The 14,769-nt window shown below is 36.7% G+C and overlaps 2 pseudogenes; one reads left to right on the top strand and one right to left on the bottom strand.

Moving 5' to 3' along the window:
* Nucleotides 1-797: 797 nt before the first annotated feature.
* Nucleotides 798-1,403, top strand: LOC123946439 (annotated as a pseudogene).
* A 10,084-nt stretch (nt 1,404-11,487) lies between these two features.
* Nucleotides 11,488-12,425, bottom strand: LOC123947252 (annotated as a pseudogene).
* Nucleotides 12,426-14,769: the final 2,344 nt, after the last annotated feature.

Below are 14,769 nucleotides of genomic sequence, written 5' to 3'. Positions count from 1 at the left end.
AGGGCATGATGAACACCAAAGAGGTCTGATTATTTAAGTATACAAAGACTTACTGTGACTCAAATTAGACTGATGGAGAATGACTAAGTATTATCTATCAGTGAGAGAATCAGTTGTTAATCCCATAATCTATGATTATGGCTGCAGTTGTTGTTGTGGATAACTTCATCTCAATCCAAAAATGACAGAAACTCTTGCCAATGAGAGATGATATTATCATTCAGGCATATGTTACAACTGAGATTACCAGTAGAAGAGTTTGGGAGTCTAAGCTTCTTTAGTGAAAGCAATTTTCTGCATGTAAGTTAAGGGATTTAAGTTTAATTCAGAAAAAGTAGCTGTCTTCTGAATTTTTAATTTTCTAAGATATGTTATTTTGGAGAGAAATCCCCATAAGCCAAGCCTGGCATTTTAGATGAGCTTATTTAGTACTCTCGTGAAAGAAAGTGCTTTTGTGGAAGAAATAGCATCCTATTCTGAAAATCTAAGATTTCTTTGTATATGTTCATGTTGCAAAATTTCTCACCTCCCCCAGAAATTGGTACAATGGCTTTTTTGGGGGGCACAGCATTATCTGAATCATTTTTCAGATGCATTTTGGCCATATACACATTATTTGTTTTCTAAGAATATCTGTCTTTTACTTTAATAGGAGGAAAAAAGTATACCCACTTAAAGGGATTGTTAATATCTTGGGGGGGGTAGGTAAAATGTTGAAGAGAGTTTAAAACATATAATGTTGCTCTTTTATCTGGTTATTGTGATGAGCCACCATAAGCAGCAAAGTCTCCAAGTGACACCCTGTACTGGTGGTGTGGGAAGTCCTGAATGGGAATCAGTGCCAGTGTCAGAAGTTTCTGGAGATGGTGGAGCTGCAGATCTCCTTGAAGAACTACAACCCACAGAAGGACAAATGCTTCTCAGGCACATTCAGGCTCAAGTCCACTCCCTGTCCCAAGTTTTGGGGGACCAACAACTCTGTGATGAGTCCAAGATTGTGGATATTAGCCACACAGACACTGAGACGCTAAAGAAACTCAACAAAAAGTCAAGAATATGACCAAGAAGTGTGATGACTTTTTGGCTTCAGAATCTCTGATCAAGCAGATTCCATGAGTTTGGGGTCAGGCCTGAATAAAGCTGGCAATTTCCCTTCCATTCTCAATCCACAATGAGAACATGTGGGTCAAAGTGGATAAAGTGAAGTCCACAGTCCAATTCCAGATGAAGAAGTTGTTATGTTGGCAGTGGCTGTTGGCCACATGAAGATGACAGATGATGAGCTTGTATGCAACATCCACTTAGCTGTCAACTTCCAGGTATTGTTGCTCAAGAAGAATTGGCAGGAGGTCTGCACTTTATGCAACAAAAGCATCATGGACAAGCCCCAGCACCTGTACTAAGGCATACCTCGATAAACCCTTGTGCTAACATTAGGAAAAAAAGAAAGAAAGATATACTACCCATATGAGGAACACTAGTATTGGTTTTATAGCATAACTTTTTTCTGTGCATAATAAATTGAATCAATAAAATCAGCTTTTCATAGAAAGCATAAAAGAGAAGTGATAACTACTTGCTGTTTTCTGTTTCTAACCATACAATTCCCATTCACTTAGCTCACTTTTACAGTTGCTATTTGCAATCATTATTCTTTTTGCCCAGGATATCCATTTAATTATATTTCTTACCTTTACTCGGAATTCTTACTGCATTGTTGGAAATGTTGTGAGCAGTCCTATATTTTATATTCATATGGCCCTGAGTATATGTTTTTATAAAAGATTAATTTCATACCAAAATGTCTTCCCTTTTATCTGTTGCTCAAAATCTGATAAGGTGGAAATGGTCTGTTCTATTAATCCAAATGGCTAGTATATGCCTGCAATGTAGTTGCTTTGAAAGTCTTTTCAGAAATAACATCTGAATGATTTTCACTATAAGAATTAGGAAGAAATTATAAGAGACCCTTAGTCTCAGGAAACAAACTGAGGTTTGCTGGGGAGAGGGGAGGGAGGCATAGGGTGGCTGGGTGATGGACATTGAGGAGGGTATGTGCTATGGTGAGTCCTGTGAATTGTGTTAGTCTGGTGATTCATGGACCTGTACCCCTCAAGCAAATAATGCATTATATGTTTAAAAAAATGCAACAGCAAAGGCAAAGAAAGACACAGAATTTGGAGAGCTAGAAAAAACTTTTCATCATTTGCTCCTATAAAGCATTAAAAAGTACAATAGGTAAGAAAAAAGGGTAGAAGAAATTATATTTGTGAGTGTCCTAATCTGCTTATAGTAAGATGTTAATATCCACATAATAGGTATTAAATATTGTTATTGGTTTTTCTTTTAGTTTACCTAGTTTGTGCATGGACTTAATTTGTCAAATATATCTCAGTGTTTCCTAATGTACATTGATAAATGCCTGAGAAAGTCTTGGAAATCTTGACTATGGTCATTGATATAAATTCTTTCAAAATAGATCTGAGATGAACCATGAGAGACTATGGACTCTGAAAAACAACCTGAGGGTCTTGAAGGGGCGGGGGGTGGGAGGTTGGGGGAACAAGGTGGTGGGTATTAAGGAGGGCACGTGTTGCGTGAAGCACTGAGTGTAGTGCAAAAACAATGAATACTGTTACACTGAAAAGAAATAAAAAAAATAGATCTGAGATAGTAATAGATATGGTGTGGTACCAGGTTAACTGAGTGTAAGATGAATGAATGATCCACAATGCCATTTGAGGGTAAAGGGAGGCTTGCTGGAGAGTCTTGGAGAGTATCATATCCTTTTCTCAAAAAACTCTTCTTACTGGGGAACCTGGGTGGCTCCATCGCTAAGTGTCTGCTTTCCACTCAGGTCATGATCCCAGGGTCCTGAGATTGAGCCCTGTTTTGAGCCCCGCATCAGACTCCTTGCTTGTCAGGAAGCCTGCATCTCCTTCTCCCACTCCCCCTGCTGTGTTCCCTCTCTCACTGTGTCCCTCTCTGTCAAATAAATAAATAAACATTTTTTAAAAACCCCTTATTACTGAGGAAATAGTATGACTTTTTTTTAAACATATGTGATTATGACCAAGAAATAAAATAAAGGTGAAAACTGAGATAACAGCAAAACAGACAAGGTTTGTCTTATGTGTGTGACTTTAGGGTTAAAAAGAATCAACGTTTAGCAATTATTGTGAAACTGACACTAATTGTGCTAAGGCAGGAAAACTGACATTTTCTTTGACAATGATAACATTACCTGGCCCATAGGCTCTCATGCTTAAGTTACTGCATTGATCAAATTAAATTTTAATTTCATGTTGTTTTTCTCCCCCACTAGAATCTGAGATAAGTTAGAGCAAGAATCCTTCTTCACCACTGTATCCCCAAAGCCAGCCATAAGTAAGAAAAGCCTGAATGAGCTCATTAAACATTACAAAGTCCTTGGTTCTGGTCAAGATGTCAGAGAAGTAGCAGGCTGAGACTACATCAGGTAGCAGGAGATCAGCTCAACAGCTTATCTAAACATTGCAAACACCTACAAATCCAATGGGAGGTCGAAGAGAAGAAGAACAGCAATTCTAGAAACAGAAAATCAACCACTTTCTGAAAGATAGGACTGGCGGAGAAGTGAATCCAAAACAACAGGAAGAAAGACTTCAGGGGGAGGGGCTGGCTCCCCACAAGTTGCAGAGCAACGGAGTCCTAATCCTAAATCAGGACTTTTAAAAGTTTGTTCCACTGAGGGACATTGCTCCAGAGGCTAAACTGGGGTGAAGCCCATGCGGGGTCAGCGTGTCCCCAGGTCCCACAGGGTCACAGAAGGATCTGGGGTGTCTGAGTGTCACAGAGCTCGCAGGTATTAGAACGGAGAAGCCGGCTACAGAGACAGAGCCGAGGACTGAACTCCCAGCTCGGGGTTACCTTGAACCGGTCACAGGCTGGGTGAGCTTGGAGCGCGACTGGAGGCTGGGGATATGGGAGTGATTGGGTGCTGTCCTCTGGGGGCGCACTGAGGAGTGGGGCCCTGGGCTCTCGGCTCCTCTGGGCCAGAGACCGGAAGGCCACCATTTTAATTCCCGTCCTCCAGAAATCTACAGAAAGCGTTCAGGGAACAAAATCTCCCAAAAGTGAACCCGAGCGGATTATTAGTCCTGCCCCCAGTAAGGGTGGTGCAATTCCACCTCGGGCAAAGACACTTGAGAGTCACTACATCAGGCCCCTCCCCCAGAAGATCAACAAAATACCAGCCAGGACGAAGTTCATCTATCAAGGAAAGCAGGTTCAATACGTAGGACAGCAGCGGAATTCCAGAGGAGAAAGCAAAGCACGGAACTCATGGCTTTCTCCCCATGATTCTTTAGTCTTGCTATTAATTCAATTTTTTTTCAATTTTTTTTTCTTTCTTTTCCTTCTGCTAAATTTTTTAAAAAATTTTACCCTTTTCTTTTTTAACGTTTTTTGACTAGTTTATCTAAAATATATATTTTCCTTTCTTTTTTATACTTTTTCTTTATTTGTTTATTTTTTAAATTTTTTTCTGAACCTCTTTTTATCCACTTTCTCCCCCCCACAATTTTTGGTCTCTTCTGATTTGGTTACAGCGCATTTTTCTGGGGTCTTTGCCACTCTTTTAGTATTTTATTTGATCCTTCATATCCTCTGATCTGGACAAAATGACAAGGCAGAAAAAACCAACACAAACAAAGAACAAGAGGCAGTATTCAAGGCTAGGGACCTAATCAACACAGACATTGGTAATATGTCAGATCTAGAGTTCAGAATGATTATTCTCAAGGTTCTAGCTAGGCTCGAAAAAGGCATGGAAGATATTAGAGAAACCGTCTCTGGAGATATAAAAGCCCTTTCTAGAGAAATTGAAGAACAAAAATTTAACCAAGTTGAAATCCAAAAAGCTATTAATGAGGTGCAATAAAAAATGGAGGCTCTCCTCAAATCAGGGAGGTCATATGATAGTTGTCTTTCTCCGATTGACTTATTTCACTAAGCATGATACCCCCAGTTCCATCCACGTCATCGCAAATGGCAAGATTTCATTTCTTTTGATGGCTGCATAGTATTCCATTGTGTATATATAGCACATCTTCTTTATCCATTCATCTGTTGATGGACATCTAGGCTATTGTAGACATGGAGGACATTGGGAAATGGAGAGGAGAAGGAAGTTGAGGGAAATTGGAAGGGGAGGTGAACCATAAGAAACTATGGACTCTGAAAAACAACCTGAGTGTTTTGAAAGGGCAGGGGTGGGAGGTTGGGTGAACCAGGTGGTGGGTAATAGGGAATGCACGTATTGCATGGAGCACTGGGTGTTGTGCAAAAACAATGAATACTGTTATGCTGAAAAAAATAAATTAATTCATTAAGAATAAAAAAAAAGGAGGCTCTCATTGCGAGGATAAATGAGGCAGAAGAAAGAATTAGTGACATAGAAGACCAAATGTCAGAGAATGAAGAAGCTGAGCAAAGGAGGGACAAACAGCTACTGGATCACGAGGGAAGAATCCGAGAGATAAGTGACACCATAAGATGAAACAACATTAGAATAATTGGGATTCCAGAAGAAGAAGAAAGAGAGAGGGGAGCAAAAGGTCTATTGGAGAGAATTATTGGAGAGAATTTCCCAAATATGGCAAAGGGAACAAGCATCAAAATCCAGGAGGTGCAGAGAACCCCCCTCAAAGTCAACAAGTCACCTAATAGTAAAACTTACAAGTCTTAGTGACAAAGAGAAAATCCTTAAAGCAGCCCGGGAAAAGAAGTCTGTAACATACAATGGTAAAAATATTAGATTGGCAGCAGACTTATCCACAGAGACCTGGCAGGCCAGAAAGAGATGGCATGATATATTCAGAGCAATAAATGAGAAAAACATGCAGCCAAGAATACTCTATCCAGCTAGGCTATCATTGAAAATAGAAAGAGAGATAAAAAGCTTCCAGGACAAACAAAAATTGAAAGAATTTGCAAACACCAAGCCAGCTCTACAGGAAATATTGAAAGGGGTCCTCTAAACAAGGAGAGAGCCTAAAAGTAGTAGATCAGAAAGGCACAGAGACAATATACAGTAACAGTCACCTTATAGGCAATATAATGGCGCTAAATTCAGAGCTCTCAATAGTTACCCTGAATGTTAATGCGCTAAATGCCCCAATCAAAAGACACAGGGTATCAGAATGGTTAAAAAAAGAAAACCCATCTATATGTTGCCTACAAGAAACTCATTTTAGATGTGAAGACACCTCCAGATTTAAAGTGAAGGGTGGAAAACAATTTACCATGCTAATGGGCATCAGAAGAAAGCTGGGGTGGCAATTCTTATATCAGATCAATTAGATTTTAAGCCAATGACTATAGTAAGAGATGAGGAAGGACACTATGTCATACTCAAAGGGTCTGTCCAACTAGAAGATCTAACAATTTTAAATATCTATATCCCTAACGTGGGAGCAGCCAAATATATAAACCAATTAATAAAATAAAATCAATTTTTATATTGAATATATAAAATTAATTCTATAATTAATATAATATATATTATATTATAAATATTATTATAAATATATACTATTTATTTAATATTTAAAATAAATGTTATAAATATTAAATAAATATAAATAAATATTATTAAAAAATAAAATTAATTTTATTAATAAAAAATAAAATTCAAAGAAACACATCAATAACAATACAATAATAGTAGGGGAGTTTAACACTCCCCTCACTGAAATGGACAGATCATCCAAGCAAAAGATCAACAAGGAAATAAAGGCCTTCAATGACACACTGGACCAGATGGACATCACAGATATATTCAGAACATTTCATCCCAAAGCAACAGAATACACATTCTTCTCTAGTGCACATGGAACCTTCTCCAGAATAGATCACATCCTGGGTCACAAATCAGGTCTCAACCGGTATCAAAAGATTGGGATCATTCCCTGCATATTTTCAGACCACAATGCTCGGAAGCTAGAACTCAATCACAAGAGGAAAGCTGGAAAGAACCCAAATACATGGAGACTAAACAGCATCCTTCTAAGGAATGAATAGGTCAACCAGGAAATTAAAGAAGAATTGAAAAAATTCATGGAAACAAATTATAATGAAAACACAACGGTTCAAAATCTGTGGGACACAGCAAAGGCAGTCCTGAGAGGAAAATATATAGTGGTACAAGCCTTTCTCAAGAAACAAGAAAGGTCTCAAGTACACAACCTAACCCTACACCTAAAGGAGCTGGAGAAAGAACAAGAAAGAAACCCTAAACCCAGCAGGAGAAGAGAAATCATAAAGATCAGAGCAGAAATCAATGAAATAGAAACCAAAAAATCAATAGAACAAATCAACAAAACTAGGAGCTGGTTCTTTGAAAGAATCAATAGGATTGATAACCCCCTGGCCAGACATCAAAAAGAAAAGAGAAAGGACCCAAATAAATAAAATCATGAATGAAAGAGGAGAGGTCACACCTAACACCAAAGAAATACAGACAATTATAAGAACATACTATGAGCAACTCTATGCCAGCAAATTTGACAATCTGGAAGAAATGGATGCATTTCTAGAGACATATAAACTACCACAATTGAGCCAGGAAGGAATAGAAAACCTGAACAGGCCCATAACCAGTAAGGTGATTGAAACCGTCATCAAAAATCTCCAAACAAACAAAAGCCCAGGGCCAGACGGCTTCCCAGGGAAATTCTACCAAACATTTAAAGAACTCATTCCTATTCTCCTGAAACTGTTCCAAAAAATAGAAATGGAAGGAAAACTTCCAAACTCATTTTATGAGGCCAGCAACACCTTGATCCCAAACCCAGACAAGGATCCCACCAAAGAAGAGAACTACAGACTAATATCCTTTATGAACAGAGATGCCGAAATTCTCACCTAAATACCAAATACTAGGCAATAGGATTCAACAGTAAATTATAAGGATTATTCACCACGATGAAGTAGGATTTATTCCAGGGCTGCAAGGTTGGTTCAACATCTGCAAATCAATGAAAGTGATACAACACATTAGAAAAAAAGAACATAAAAAGATCAACAAAAAAGGGAAGAATAAAAGACATCTCAATAGATGCTGAAAAAGCATTTGACAAATTACAGCATCCCTTCATGATCAAAACTCTTCAAAGTGTAGGGATAGAGGGCACATCCTTAATATTATCAGAGCCATCTATGTAAAACCCACCATAAATATCATTCTCAATGGAGAAATACTGAAATATTTTCCACCAAGGTCAGGAACACGGCAGGGATGTGCATTATCACCACTGCTATTCAACATAGTACTAGAAGTCCTAGCCTCAGCAATCAGGCAAAAAAAAAGAAATTAAAGGCATCCAAATTGGTAAAGAAGAAGTCAAACTATCACTCTTCGCAGATGATATGATACTATATGTGGAAAACCCAAAAGACTCCACTCCAAAACTGCTAGAACTTGTCCAGGAATTCAGTAAAGTGTCAGGATATAAAATCAATGCACAGAAATCAGTTGCATTTCTGTACACCAACAACAAGACAGAAGAAAGTGAAATTAAGGAGTCAGTCCCATTTACAATTGCACTCAAAACTATAAGATCCCTAGAAATAAACCTAACCAAAGAGGCTAAGAATCTATATGCAGAAAACTATAAAGTACTCATGAAAGAAACTGAGGAAGACACAAAGAAATGGAAAAATGTTCCATGCTCCTGGATTGGAAGAACAAATATTGTGAAAATGTCTATGCTACCTAAAACAATTTACACATTTAATGCAATCCCTATCAAAATACCATCCATTGTTTTCAAAGAAATGGAACAAATAATCCTAAAATTTATATGGAACCAGAAAAGACCTCAAATATCCAAAGGAATATTGAAAAAGAAAGGCAAAGTTGGTGGCATCACAATTCCGGAATTCAAGCTCTAGTACAAAGCTGTCGTCATCAAGGCAGCATGGTACTGGCACAAAAACAGACACGTAGATCATTGGAAAAGAATAGAGAGCCCAGAAATAGACCATCAACTCTATGGTCAACTAATCTTCAACAAAGCAGGAAAGAATGTCCAATGGAAAAAAGACAGCCTCTTCAATAAATGGTGTTGGGAAAATTGGACAGCCACATGCAGAAAAATGAAACTGGACCATTTCCTTACACCACACACGAAAATACTCTAAATGGATGAAGGACCTCAATGTGAGAAAGGAATCCATTAAAATCCTTGAGGAGAACACAGGCAGCAACCTTTTCGACCTCAGCTGCAGCAACATCTTCCTAGGAATATCAGCAAAGGCAAGGGAAGCAAGGGCAAAAATGAACTATTGGGATTTCATCAAGATCAAAAGCTTTTGCACAGCAAAGGAAACAGTTAATAAAACCAAATGACAACTGACAGAATGGGAGAAGATATTTGCAAACAACATATCAGATAAAGGGCTAGTATCCAAAATCTATAAGAACTTAGCAAACTCAACAACCAAAGAAGAAATAATCCAATCAAGAAATGGGTAGAAGAAATGAACAGACATTTTTGCAAAGAAGACATCCAGATGGCCAACAGACACATGAAAAAGTGCTCCACATCACTTAGCATCAGGGAAATACAAATCAAAACCACAATGAGATATCACCTCACACCAGTCAGAAATGGCTAAAATTAACAAGTCAGGAAATGAGAGATGCTGGCTAGGGTGCGGAGACAGGGGAACCCTCCTCCACTGTTTTGGGGGCATGCAAGCTGGTGCAACCACTCTGGAAAACAGTATGGAGGTTCCTCAAAATGTTGAAAATAGAACTACCTTATGATCCCACCATTGCCCTGGGTATTTACCCTAAAGATACAAACGTAGTGATCCGAAGGGGCACGTTCACCTGAATGTTTATAGCAGCAATGTCTACAATAGCCAAACTATGGAAAGAACCTAGATATCCATCAACAGATGAATGGATAAATAAGAGGTGGTATATATACCCAATGGAATACTATGCAGCCATCAAAAGGAATGAAAGCTTTCCATTTGCGACAACATGGATGGAACTAGAGGGTATCATGTTTAGTGAAATAAGTCAGTCAGAGAAAGACAACTATCATATGATCTCCCTGACATGAGGACGTGGAGATGCAACATGGCGGGTTAGGGGGAGGTGGGGTTTTGAGAAGGGGAAGGGGGTTTATGGTTATTGGGGAGGGTATATGCTATGGTGAGTGCTGTGAAGTGTGTAAACCTGACGATTCACAGACCTGTACCCCTGGGTATAAAAAAACATTATATGTTTATAACAAAATACGAAATAAATAAAAAAAATTAAAAAAAACATTACAAAGTCCTTTAGCGTAACAATCTTAATATTGAACATGAGCTTTTATTCATAGATTATTAAAAGTGAAAGTCAGGGTAAACATGGAAGTAACCCAACTAGTCTCGGTTTTGTGGTGAAAGGGAAATTGAAATGCCAGTTCTGAAAGCTGCAATCTTTGTACATTGAAATTTCAACCTCAATTTCATCATGTTCATTCACCTATAAATTGGAAGCAATAATGTTCACTTTCTAAGAAGTTTTGTAAAATAAATACTGCATGTGATTTGCTTAATACAGAGTAGAGCATGTAGAATATTATCAGTAGATGTTATTTCTCTTCCATACTTCCCAAAACCCTAAAGTCGGTTCTAGATGCCACAAATAAAGCCTGGTTCTCCAGAAAGGTGAACTTCCAGTAGTTTATCATAGTTTCATCCATTTTATATGTTTGGTGTATTTTTACATAGTCTGTTCTTTGCCTATTTTTTAATTTTGGAGGCATTTGATCTGCCTAAGGAAAAATATCTCTAGGAGAGATTAGTAATTAATAGCACCCCATAAAGTTGTTGGCAGGATTAAATGAGTCAATACAAAGAAAACAATAGCTCTAGATGGAAATTTTTATGTTATCTTCTACCACCTTCTAGCTCCTTTCTCTTCCTCCTCATTAGCATCTAATTATGATAAATGGTGTAAATATTTTTTAGTATGTATGAGTCTCTAATCTTTTAATATTTTAAAGTAGATATTTATATTTTATTCCCAGTCCTCTGGTGATTGTGTTTACTTGATTTCATGGAAATGACAAAGAGAATCAAAGTTTTCTAATAACATTCATTTTTATTACTGGATATGAATGAAAAGTTCAGAAATCCACATCTATCCTGACACTCTTTCCATCAAACTAAATGCCCAGTGTCTCTTCAAAGGCAAACCACTACCATTCAAAATCACAATCATTAACCCAGATATTTTTACTGCATTGAAAAAAAATCTTGAATTTACAGAAAATTCTGAAACAATATTCAGTTCACCAAATGTATTGAGAGCAATGATTGGGAAACTTTAATATGGGAGTGGAAAAGGGAAAATACATAACTCTAGTAAAGGAAAGGGAGTTTTAAGAAAGTGTGAATAATGGTATTTACAATAACGTCATCCTTTTAATGTTCCTTACACTTTCATTTACTGGAGAAAAACATAACCTTTTGGATAGTATTCTTAAAGGCTTGCTTTACATGCTGGTTCCTGAGGATATATATAAATGGATTTATCATAGGAGCAACAGAAGTATTCAGAATAGCCACTCCTTTGGTCAATGATGCCTTTTCTTTGCAGAAGAATTATGCATACATGAATATGCAGCTTCCATAAGAGATGGAAATGACAATCATATGTGAGGAACATGTAGAAAATGCCTCTTTTCTCTGATTGGTAGAGGGCAGTTTCAGAATTGTTTTAATGATGAACATGTAGGACAAAATTGTTAATGCCAAGGTGAAAAGCAGCATTACTATGGCAGAGTAAAAACCGATCACTTCTAAGAGCCATGTGTCTGAGCAAGATAATTGCAAGAGGGGAAAATAATCACAAGCAAAGTGATCAATGACATTGGAGCCACAGTAATGTAACTGGAGAAAAAGAATAACTAGTGGGAAGATATTTAAGAATCCTGCCAGCCAAGCACAAAAGACAAGTAATATGCAGACTCTTTTGTTCATGATGGTTGTATAATGCAAGGGTTTACAGATGGCAACATAGCGGTCATAGGACATGGCAGTTAGAAGGTCAAACTCAGTTATACCCATGAAGATGAAGAAAAACAACTGAGCTGTACAATTATTGTCTGAGATCGTCTTGTCTCGGTAATAATTGTGCCCAGAAATCTAGGAATACAGACAGTTGTAAAGGATATTTCTAATACAGAGAAGTTCCTGAGGAAGAAATACATAGGTGTCTGTAGATGGGAGTCCACCAAGGTGAGAGTGATGATGGTCAAATTACCAGTGACACTTCATACATTTGTGATAATTAAAAAGAGAAAAATCATAATCTGAAGCTCTGGGTCATCTGATACCCCTAGAAGCATCAATTCTGTGAGTACTGTGCGGTTTTTCATTGCTGATCCTTTCTTCCCCCCCTTTGGAGCGGAAACTGTGTGTTCTCCTCTCTGACATAAAAATTTAAAACAAAATGAGTTTACAACACAGAATCTTAAAAATATCCACAGTGATGAATAATCTCTGAAGCCCCAAAACAAATGTTTTCCTTCAGCAACTCTCCAATTTCTACTGGACCTCACATTCAAGTCATACCTATTATTTGAAGTTAAATACTAATTTCTTTTTGTTGAAAAGGCACTGTCATGGACCATGGATTAAAAAAAAAAAAATCTTGTGCTAACATTTAAGCAGAAGTTATTTATTCTAATGTTTTTTTAAAAATATTCAGGTTCTAATTATTTTTGAATTATTTAGCTCCTTTTTGAAAAAGCATGAAGATATTCTAATTGATATTTTGCTTTTCCTCAATATTATAAAAACTAGTCTGGATTATGGATAATCTAAATACAGGGTTTCAAATCCCACAGGGGTTATTTAGGACTGCCTCCTCAATTTGAGACCTACAAGTTTAGGAAAGTTTCACAAAGTTGCAATATTAGTCACCATAGTAATCATCTCACTGCACAATGTGCATGTTTATGCCTGTGAATGTTTTGTTGACATTCTTTCATGAATTACTTTAAGAGTTTGTTTGATGCTATCACACTCTTATATATATATTTTTTGCCTTGATAAATAGGCTAGAAGGACAATGAGGTAACATTCAACTACTAAATGAAATAGTTGCCTAGAAATAGTTGAATTCACTCAATGCATAATCCTTTTCTTTTCTTTTCCTTTTTTAAAAATAATACTGCTATGGAAAATGAACAAATAGATGGTCAAAATAATATCAACTGGGAAGCAGATATTTTTTCCAATAGGGAATTTTAATAATAATTTTGTGTGTGTAGCAGAATACATTTTCAAATTAGAAAAAACTGAACAATCCAAGATTAGTTTCTGTGTTCCTGCTTCAGGATTTTATTAAGAGTCTCCTGGTAGTAAGCAATTATTTAATTTTTAATATCGAAATTGTTGTAAATCCAGAAACATATATGCAAACGTGATTTTAAAACATTTAAGTAAAATGAAGATTCCATACATTATGTTGAAGAATAAAAAATTTACTTACTTCCTGATTCTTCTTGATGATCTAGTGTCAAATTTTATCATCTGATTTGCTTAAACATTTACACAATTTCAGAGTGGTGAATCGAGTTAGCAAAATATTTGGTTTCTACTGTGCTCTCAAAACAAGTGTGTTGATTTAACTTTTTCATGGTTCTAAGGGATTATAATTCTCTTTGACTCACAATATCCTTCATTCCTGATACTATAAAATGCTGACAACATTTTATTATAATTCAACTCATTCTTGCTTTTCATCTCTCTCTCAAACTCCACATACAAATTCAGTTACACCTTGGTTGGCTACTACTTTTCTATTTCCCTCTTTTCATATGATACAAAGCACTATTTATTCAATCATTTTTCTTTCTATTCATGCAGACAGTTAAAATAAATATTTTGTAATTCTATGATTATACATCTGTAAAACCCAAGTAATATTTTTCCTTAAGCGCATGGACTGCTATATTTTCCTGCAAACACTGTTTTGAGAAACAGAATATATGGAATGTTCTTCTCTATGTCTGACATAAAAATGGAACTGGACTTATTTTATCTGTGTCTTTTGTTGGCTCTGGGGAATTCATTAAGTAAATAGAGTGCCAAGGAGAAGAATCATTAAAGACAGAGGTGAATCCTTTTTATAAATATTGATTAAGAAGTACAAAAAGCAAAATGACTCAGGTAAATAGACAAATATACAAACAATGAGATCCTAAGTATGTGAAAGCTTGATTTAGAATTTCACACTTCTATCGCTTCTAGGCCTTTTGGCTAAGACCAAGTGTAGAATTTCAGTCTTCTGTGATTGCATAAGGAATCCCCATTTTTCTTCCAGAAACTGGACTTGTCTTCAGTCGAATTAGTGTGCTGATATCTCTTGAATTTTGGCAACCTAAAGAATTCCTTATCAGGATGAAATGGTGGAAAACATTGCTGTGGATTTCTAGTATGATTGATTGTCTTCTGAAATGGACAAGCTCTTAAAGACTGAGGAGGAGGTTTATACCTATATTGACCCATTGAATTTAGGGAAGCCATTCCTAAGCCTCTCCCTAATGTGGCTTTTATTGCCTTTTGACTACTTTCTTCACTGTGCTATTTATTTCCATTAAACAGTTATTTATATTTGTGCATATGACATCTCATATTGAGAATATTTATGACTCAATAAAATAAATATCTGGAAAGCTGGCATTGGATATTTTGAACTTGTTTAATCCACAATTC

The sequence above is a fragment of the Meles meles genome, chromosome 7, assembly GCF_922984935.1.
Source record: "Meles meles chromosome 7, mMelMel3.1 paternal haplotype, whole genome shotgun sequence".
NCBI lineage: Eukaryota > Metazoa > Chordata > Mammalia > Carnivora > Mustelidae > Meles > Meles meles.
Note: the sequence above shows the minus strand (reverse complement) of the source record. Positions and strands in the feature narration are given on the sequence as shown.